Source organism: Armigeres subalbatus, unplaced genomic scaffold (genome assembly GCF_024139115.2).
Source record: "Armigeres subalbatus isolate Guangzhou_Male unplaced genomic scaffold, GZ_Asu_2 Contig210, whole genome shotgun sequence".
Taxonomy (NCBI): domain Eukaryota; kingdom Metazoa; phylum Arthropoda; class Insecta; order Diptera; family Culicidae; genus Armigeres; species Armigeres subalbatus.
The window spans coordinates 612,313-620,159 of NW_026942946.1; the positions used below are offsets into that span (position 1 = coordinate 612,313).

Consider the following 7,847-nt stretch of genomic DNA (forward strand, 5'->3'; position numbering starts at 1 on the left):
TAAAAAAAAACATCAACAGACAGTTGCTTCCGGCATCAGAGTCACAAACGCGCTTCGGAAAGAGACACTGCAACTGCAAGAATTTATTCGGATGGATGGTAATATGATTTGCACTTTAAAAAAAAAAAAGGTTCTGTTCAAGATCACTATTCTACTCAAAAGAAGGTTGAGCCGAGACTCCTTTTTTCAAAGCGCAAATTAATCGCTTGGCTACGGTAAAAAGTTGCCTGACGTATCAGAATCACAAGCGCGCGTTGAAGGGAGACCCTGCAAAAATTTAACCCCATAGATGACGCCAGTACTGCCCATGATCGCATATTTGTAACACTCGTGTTTTTGTTCATTTTGTAAAAATCCTGTGAATTGTTCAGAAAGCTCAATTTACTGCATCCAATCCCACAACAGCAAAATAGGCTTTACTATCTTGCTTATCTGTGGTAAGCTGAATACGATTGAGTTTGTGTGGTGGATTGGAAAATAAATCGGATCTTTTCAAGAACATCTCTCTATACAAAAGAAAGATGGTTCAAAAAGAAATGTTTTCAAAGTACAAAAACAATCTTTTTAGTGACGATAGAAAGATCAATCGCAACGATAGCCTTACGTTGTCCAACGTCTACTTTGCGGTCGGGTCTTGTACACAATCCTTCTGATGTTTCATCAATTAGAATGATTTTTCAGCAATGTGAGAGAAATAGCATGAAAAATCCAGGGAGTAGCGTGTAGATTTGCTTCACAACCAAATCCAGTGAAAGGGCAAGGCAAATGATTCTATGATAAAGTTCAAATGATATTATGATAAAGGCTCGTTGCAAGGTGCCTTAGTCAGTAACAAACTCTGTTGATGACAAAGGGTATACCTATTGTTAGGCGTTGCTCGAATATTGATTTCCTGGTAATGGATCAATTTTCGGTATACGATTTTTAACAAATCCATCCATTTTTGAATTGCGGCACTTTAGCAGCAATACAATCTCAGCGAATGTTCGCCAACTAACGACTGTTCAAGGAATAAATAAATAAATAAATAAATAAACAAAATGTTTATATTTGTGCACCTAACGGGCCCTCCCTAGCTGTGCGGTAAGATGCGCGGCTACAAAGCAAGACCATTCTGAGGGTGGCTGGGTTCGATTCCCGGTGCCGGTCTAGGCAACAGAGATGCATCTGAACACGAGAACGCGTGTTCGTGTTCAAAATGTTCTGAACACTGCACACTGTTCAAGAGCACTGACCCAAGATGAATACACCACTGACTGCCGCTCTACGCATGCTTGTACCAAATTCAAAAAACGACAAATGAGAAAATAGCATTTGAAATTGAACACTAATTTTCATTGCTGGCGTATAACCATAATGCAATATAAGATTTTTACATCACAGAAGCATTCAGAAGACTTCATTTCATCGAAATCATTCTTATTTTTCACTCACAAATATAATTTGCGACAACGATCATGAAAATAGTTTGGCGGGACAGTTATGCCGAGAAATAGAGAACTTGTTTTATGGTTTCTACGCATACCGGCCCCGTCCAATGCATGATTTCGTGAATGACTACTGCGATTGACTTATGTTTCCACATGCTTTATCTATGGAAGTGAACCTGCCACGTGGTTGAAGCGATTATGTCGCTTAGAATGAGTATTGTACAAATTGTCCCCATTAAACCAGTGCAATAGAAAAATATATTAAGCTCTTTTAGTGGAATGTATTAAACCGTCTAAGACGAATTAAGTACTGTCCATTTAATTCCACTAGTGGAATTAAATGGACAGTACTTAATTCGTCTTAGACGGTTCAGTGCAATAGGCTAACTATGCAAGATCTAAACAGAAAATGCTATTTCAATGTGTGTTGCTCCATAAAATAACAGAATCCGCCATAATGATGAATTTAATCACCGCGAGACAATTATGCTTGAAAATTAAGCAATGGGACAAATAGACTTGATGTTGTTTTCAATGATTTTCCGAACAAAGTTCGAAATCTGTTAGTGTTTTCTAAAAGTATACATCAAAATAGACTGCTTTATGGTGAAAAGTCAAAATCCACAAAAACTAACATGGGACAACTATGCGTAGAAGGGCAGTGTATTTATCTTGCACTGACCTAACTTGGCAACTTGTATCCTATGAAAACAAATTCAAGTGACGGCATGCTACACATTTTTCGGCTAGTAATGGAACACGTGGGCATCTAACGGATAGAAATCAAGCATGCTGGTTTGTTTTTGCATACCGTGCGGGACCGTGCATGCTGGTTTGTTTTTGCATACCGTGCGGGACCGAAATCCGTCCACCTCATGAGATATCAATAAATTAAAGGGGGATAAAGGTAATTAATGTAGGAATAATTTATCTTATCCTGTTCAGATACTTGGCAGTAAGCTTTTAGGGTATATAAATAAAAAAACACTTTGAAATTAAAACATCAAAAATCAAAAACAAATCGCCATCCACCAAACGCGGAGTTTTTGCCGCCATCTTGTTTTTGGGTAGAGCATAATTGCACCAAAAGTAACTGTGTTTTAATTGCTAATTGTGAATTGTTACATAAGATAAGCGGAATACAAATCAAAGGGATCGCTTCTCAAGGTGCGTATCGAACTATTTACAGTGGTAGTTAAGTCAATCAGACTGACAACCGTCTAAGACGAATTAAGTACTCTCCATTTAACTCCACTAGTTAATTTTCGTTATCTTTGCAGATACGTATTTCGACCACAACTGTGTGGTCGTCTTCAGTGTCTCGTACTTGACTCGACCCCCCAATCAGACTGCTTCAATTTAAATATTTAGTTAGAAAATAGCTGTACGGATTTTGATACTTTGATTCGAAATTCGCCCATTGTGGACGGATTTCGAGTCAGCAGTAGTTGATTTTATTCATTATTTTATCATGTTTTTCGTAGTTCTTAATGAGTAACTGTAAAACACTTCAAAAGTAAAAGCCTTCATGCTCCTGTGTCGATGACAAACGTTTTATTTACATTCGATTCCTATTTTCTAATGATTTTTTTATATACTAAGGTGCTTAAGTGTACGGATTTCGATGCCCCACGGTCGTTCGAAATCTATGGAATCTTAGTTACCATGATCGTTTTGCTTGCGTAGCAACCCAGTGCACACTAAACTGTGTTCAGAGTTCAAAACGAAGAACACCAGGGCACGCTCTTGGCTCATGTTCTGTTCAGGATGCATCTCTGCTAGGCAATTTTCTGTTTGGAAATTGCCTAGACTTTAAGCATATGCGGTATTTCGAAAAATTTCGTTTCAGGTGGTTCGAAACGAAATTCCGCGGAATTTCGCGGAATTTGAGCATGGCGAAATCTGACTTATGGGATTCGTGATACGGATTCACTTTTTAAAAAATACTTAGTAACTCTAAAACACTTTTATTAATAATACTAACACAATACAGCACCACCGGTGATTGTCCAAAGCTGCCAAAGGAAAGAGAACGCGCCACGCGTTCGCGGGTTATTTATAATGTACAAACTGCTGATCTAGCAGTTTGGGTCGTCCACGTTGTCTGACTGCAATTGGTGCACCTGAGTGGCACGATGTTCCGATGTTTCCATAACGGCTCCCCTTTTAGTTTGAAAGCCGTCCTCGGCTTTCTTCTATTGCTGTGGGATAAGTGGTATATCTCTTGACTCAGGACATCCATCAGTTGCTAGGCTGAAATTGATATGAATATCTTCTTTTGTGTTAAGTGTGAGATGTTTTCTCCAACTAAATATTTTAAAGATGATGGCTATGATCAGGCCCAGGATACATATGATTATAACTGTTGTTGATAATGAGGTTAACCATCCAAACATATGTAGTTTCCAATGCAGATTGTTCGTAGTTAAGTTGAGATGATCTATCTGGTTTCTGTGTTCTAAATGCATCTCTTGCAGATGCTGTAACGGGATATTGTTTATCAGTATAGTTGGACTGACCTTAATTCCTGTGGTAGGGATGAATGGTTGAATTTCCATGTCAGAGTTAGCATACTCCTCGTCGTCCAGCTTCACAGTACAATTGGAGTATTGTATGAGGAATGACCCATTGAGTAATCGTTCGGATGAACAATTTGATGAAAGTGTAATGTTGGATCCTGTAACCATGATGTTGCCTTCTGTGATTTTACGAATAGTTTTAGCTTCGTAAATTCGTTCCATAGGACATTTGGCTGTGTGTTGTCCTGAAACTAATTGTTGAATGCACTCCGTAGGCGGTTCCAAGTTGCTGGAGGAACATATAGAGAGATCTTTCATCTTTGGACACGGGTTTTTGACATAAATGCGTTCTGTCCTTCAATATAAAATTGTGCCGTGAGATGAATTCGTAAATTATTGGCAATTACGGGTTCAATCAAACCAATTTTGTATTGCACATCCTTGATTTTTGGTATCTTGAGTATATACATGAACATCTCGTTGTTATATACTGCGTACGCGCTAGCAATGTTCAACATATCGTCGACCGAGTTCAATCGAAAACCGTTATCGTTGAGGGTATGGCGAATAACCGAAAGCTCTTCAGGGTGGATGATGCGACTGCTTGGGATGCTTCGTCCGGCTAGTGTTATAGATTCTTCAATTATCTCTAAATAGTATAATAATTCATCAATCTCAAATATGAAATTCAAAGAGTCTAAACTATCGAATGTTACTTTTTCCAAATTCTGCTCGTTATCTAACAGTGAATTGAAAGTTTCTCATACGTTTCTCAAACAAGTCTGAATATGTTTATTATTTTCATCTACCAAGGAGTTTAGAGAAAAGTTTATGACTTTAAGATCGTCGGCGTCTGGACTTCCTAAAATGTATTTCCACGCTCTACCTAATGATTCCCATCGTTTGATTCGCTGTGGCTTAATTCTATTGAACAACAGATTAATTCTGCCTATTTTTCTCCTGAGAGATAACTCAAAAAGGTGTGATTAAGCTTTCCGGTTTGGGCTACATTATTGTACACATCTATTGTCGATTCAATGGTGGTAAGGTTTATCGGATGCATTATTCTGAAAAAGCTGTTACTGATCCTAGCTTCTCCTAAGGGAATCATTATGATTGGATTTTGTTTTACATCGTGTAGTCTTAAATCCGTTAGAGTCGTCTGCGTCAGTATACCGAGCCATAATCTGTAAGGAAGTCGGAAAGCAAGTTTTAGTCAGTTTGTTACTTCTTTGTATCTTTTTTATGAATTTTGATTCCTGTTGCGTCCGTAATTGTTTTTCGTTTTGTTCATTGATATCTACTAGTCTATATCGGTTGCTAAAAGGAGAGGCTTTTCCTTCGTCTTAACTAAAACCGTATCGTCTTCAATATCCTCATAGTCTTTGTCCTGTATTTTAATTTTGGAATTATGTTTGTTAGCCTCAAACACAATATTGTCTCTTGCTGTCATAATAGTGCGTTGTTTTGTTAAGTTAATGTCCTTTAAGTCTAATGACGTCGAGTTTCCAAATACTATCTGTCTCGGTGCTAAATTCGTCGTGGCATGTTTTGTGTCGTTGTAAAGGGCAGTCGTCATGGACAGTCCTTGGTAAAGTGAAAGTTTGTCGAATTTCCTGCGGTTGGCCATATACATTTCTAAAAGTGTATTATGGAACCTCTCGATGGTGCCATTACTGTTGCTACTACTAGCGTAGTGAACGGCAACACCATGGGTTTCTAGAAATTCCTTAAAATTTTGACTGCGGAAATAAGTGGCTTGATCGCAAGTTAATTGTTTCGGTAGGCCAAAATTTTGAATTGCTTGATGAGCGTTTCGATGATTTCTTCTGAAGTTTCGTGAAGGATTTTGTAAATTTGCGCAAATTTGGAAAAGGAGTCTATAATTGTTAGAAACTTTTCGTTTTCTTTCACGTAGACGTCCATGAATAGACTTTCTAAAGGTCTTTCATAGATTCTACGTGTGATTGGAATTTTAAAGGGATGACGCTCATATTTAGCGTATTTACAATCCCAGCAATTTTTAACAAAGGTCCTAACAATTGAAGACATGTTTGGGAAGTAGACTGATTGACGAATCTCTTCATATGTGAGTTTCCAACTTCTATGATTAAAGTTGTGACTCTTACGAACAAATTCGTCTTGGTCTTTTTTTAGAAATTAGATCTGGTAGCTTAAGATTGCAGAATTGTACTCGCATTCCCTTGAAATGTTTATCTAGAATTTTAGAGCAGATTCCATTTGTTATTTTTGGAGATAAATGAGCTTTAAGAATATTCAATAGTTGTTCTTCGGTATATTCCTCCTGGTGGAATAAGTGTCTACTATAACCTGAAAAGATAAAATAATAAATGTGAGGGGACTTTCTTCTATTATTGGTAATATGAATGATGAGCTGATTTCTAAATTTATTTATGATTTCCGGCCCGTATATAGGATCGTTTTCATGTACTTCGTTTTCTAAAATGGTTTGTAAATTTATTTCAGATTCATCCACGCGAGGTATTCGAGATAATCCATCGGCTACCACGTTTTGTTTTCCTTTCTTGTAAACCAATTGAAATCGAATTGCTCCAGATATAACCGTTGACGAGTTACTCGTCCTTGTGCATCTGTTAATTTAACTTCCTTCGTTAATGGCTCATGGTCCGTGTAAATAGTAAAACTTCTACCATACAAATATAATCGAAATTTCTTTGCAGCGAAATAGATAGCTAAAAGTTTTTTTTCGCGGTTGCGGTTGGAATACTTTCTTCTACTTTTGTCAGTGTCTCGCGAAAGGTACGCAATTGGTCTTTCGTGTCCATCTACCATTTGCGTCAATACTGCGCCGATAGCATAGTTTGATGCGTCGGTAGTTAGTATGAACGGTTCGTTAAAGTCTGGATAACTCAAGAGTAGTGTTGTACTCATAATATCCTTTAACTTAGCGAAGGCAGATTCATATTCAGGATTGGTATTAATTGATTTATTCTTGCCACGAAGTTGGCTAGTCATTGGTTTTGCAATTTTTGCAAATCCTGGTACAAATCTTCTGTAGTAGGAGATTGTTCCGAGAAACGACTTAAGTTCTTTTGATGTTTTCGGTAGAGGCCAATTTTTAATTGCCTCAACTTTCTTTGGGTTTGGTTTCACCCCGTCTGTAGAGACGACGTGCCCAAGGAATTCTACTTCCTTACGAAGAAATTCAGACTTATCGCATTGTACCTTAAGGTTAGCATCTTTAAGCGTTTGTAAAAAATCTGAATGTCCTTCGTATATTCATCTAAAGAGGTTGAAAAGATAATTATCTCTTCCATATTTACAAAACATCTTATCCCCAGATGTTTTCGTAGAACAGCATCCATTAAACGTTGGAATGTCACGGGCGCATTCTTCAACCCGAACGGAATTCTCAAAAATTCGTATTTTCCATTGTCGACATTAAATGCCGTCTTTAGAATATCACTCAGTTCCACCTCCACCTGGTAAAAACCACTGGCTAAATCGAGTACAGAAAAGTATTGTGCTTTTCCGAGGCGATCCAAAATCTCGCTAATCTCGGGTATAGGATATCTATCTGCTGGCGTTAATTTATTCAGTTTCCTATAATCTACAACTACGCGATATTTCTTTATACCTGAATTATCCGTTTTCTTTGGGACCACCCAGATCGGGGAAGTCCATGGAGAAGAGGATTCTCTTATGATTCCAGTCTCCAACATTTTCTGGATTTGCTCACTTACTTTTTCCCGTAGATGGTATGGGTACTTGTAAGTTCGTTGGTGAATGGGGTTACTTTCACCGGTTTCTATTTTGTGCTTTACTTGATGGGTGAAATCAATTTCTGTCCATCATGGAAGAAAGCTTTTTGCTCTTGAATGGCCGAAGAGTTTTGGCTAATAATTTAACCTCTTCT

General features: G+C 37.8%; 1 pseudogene; it reads right to left on the reverse strand.

Moving 5' to 3' along the window:
- Nucleotides 1–3,390: 3,390 nt before the first annotated feature.
- Nucleotides 3,391–5,133, reverse strand: LOC134203759 (uncharacterized; annotated as a pseudogene).
- Nucleotides 5,134–7,847: the final 2,714 nt, after the last annotated feature.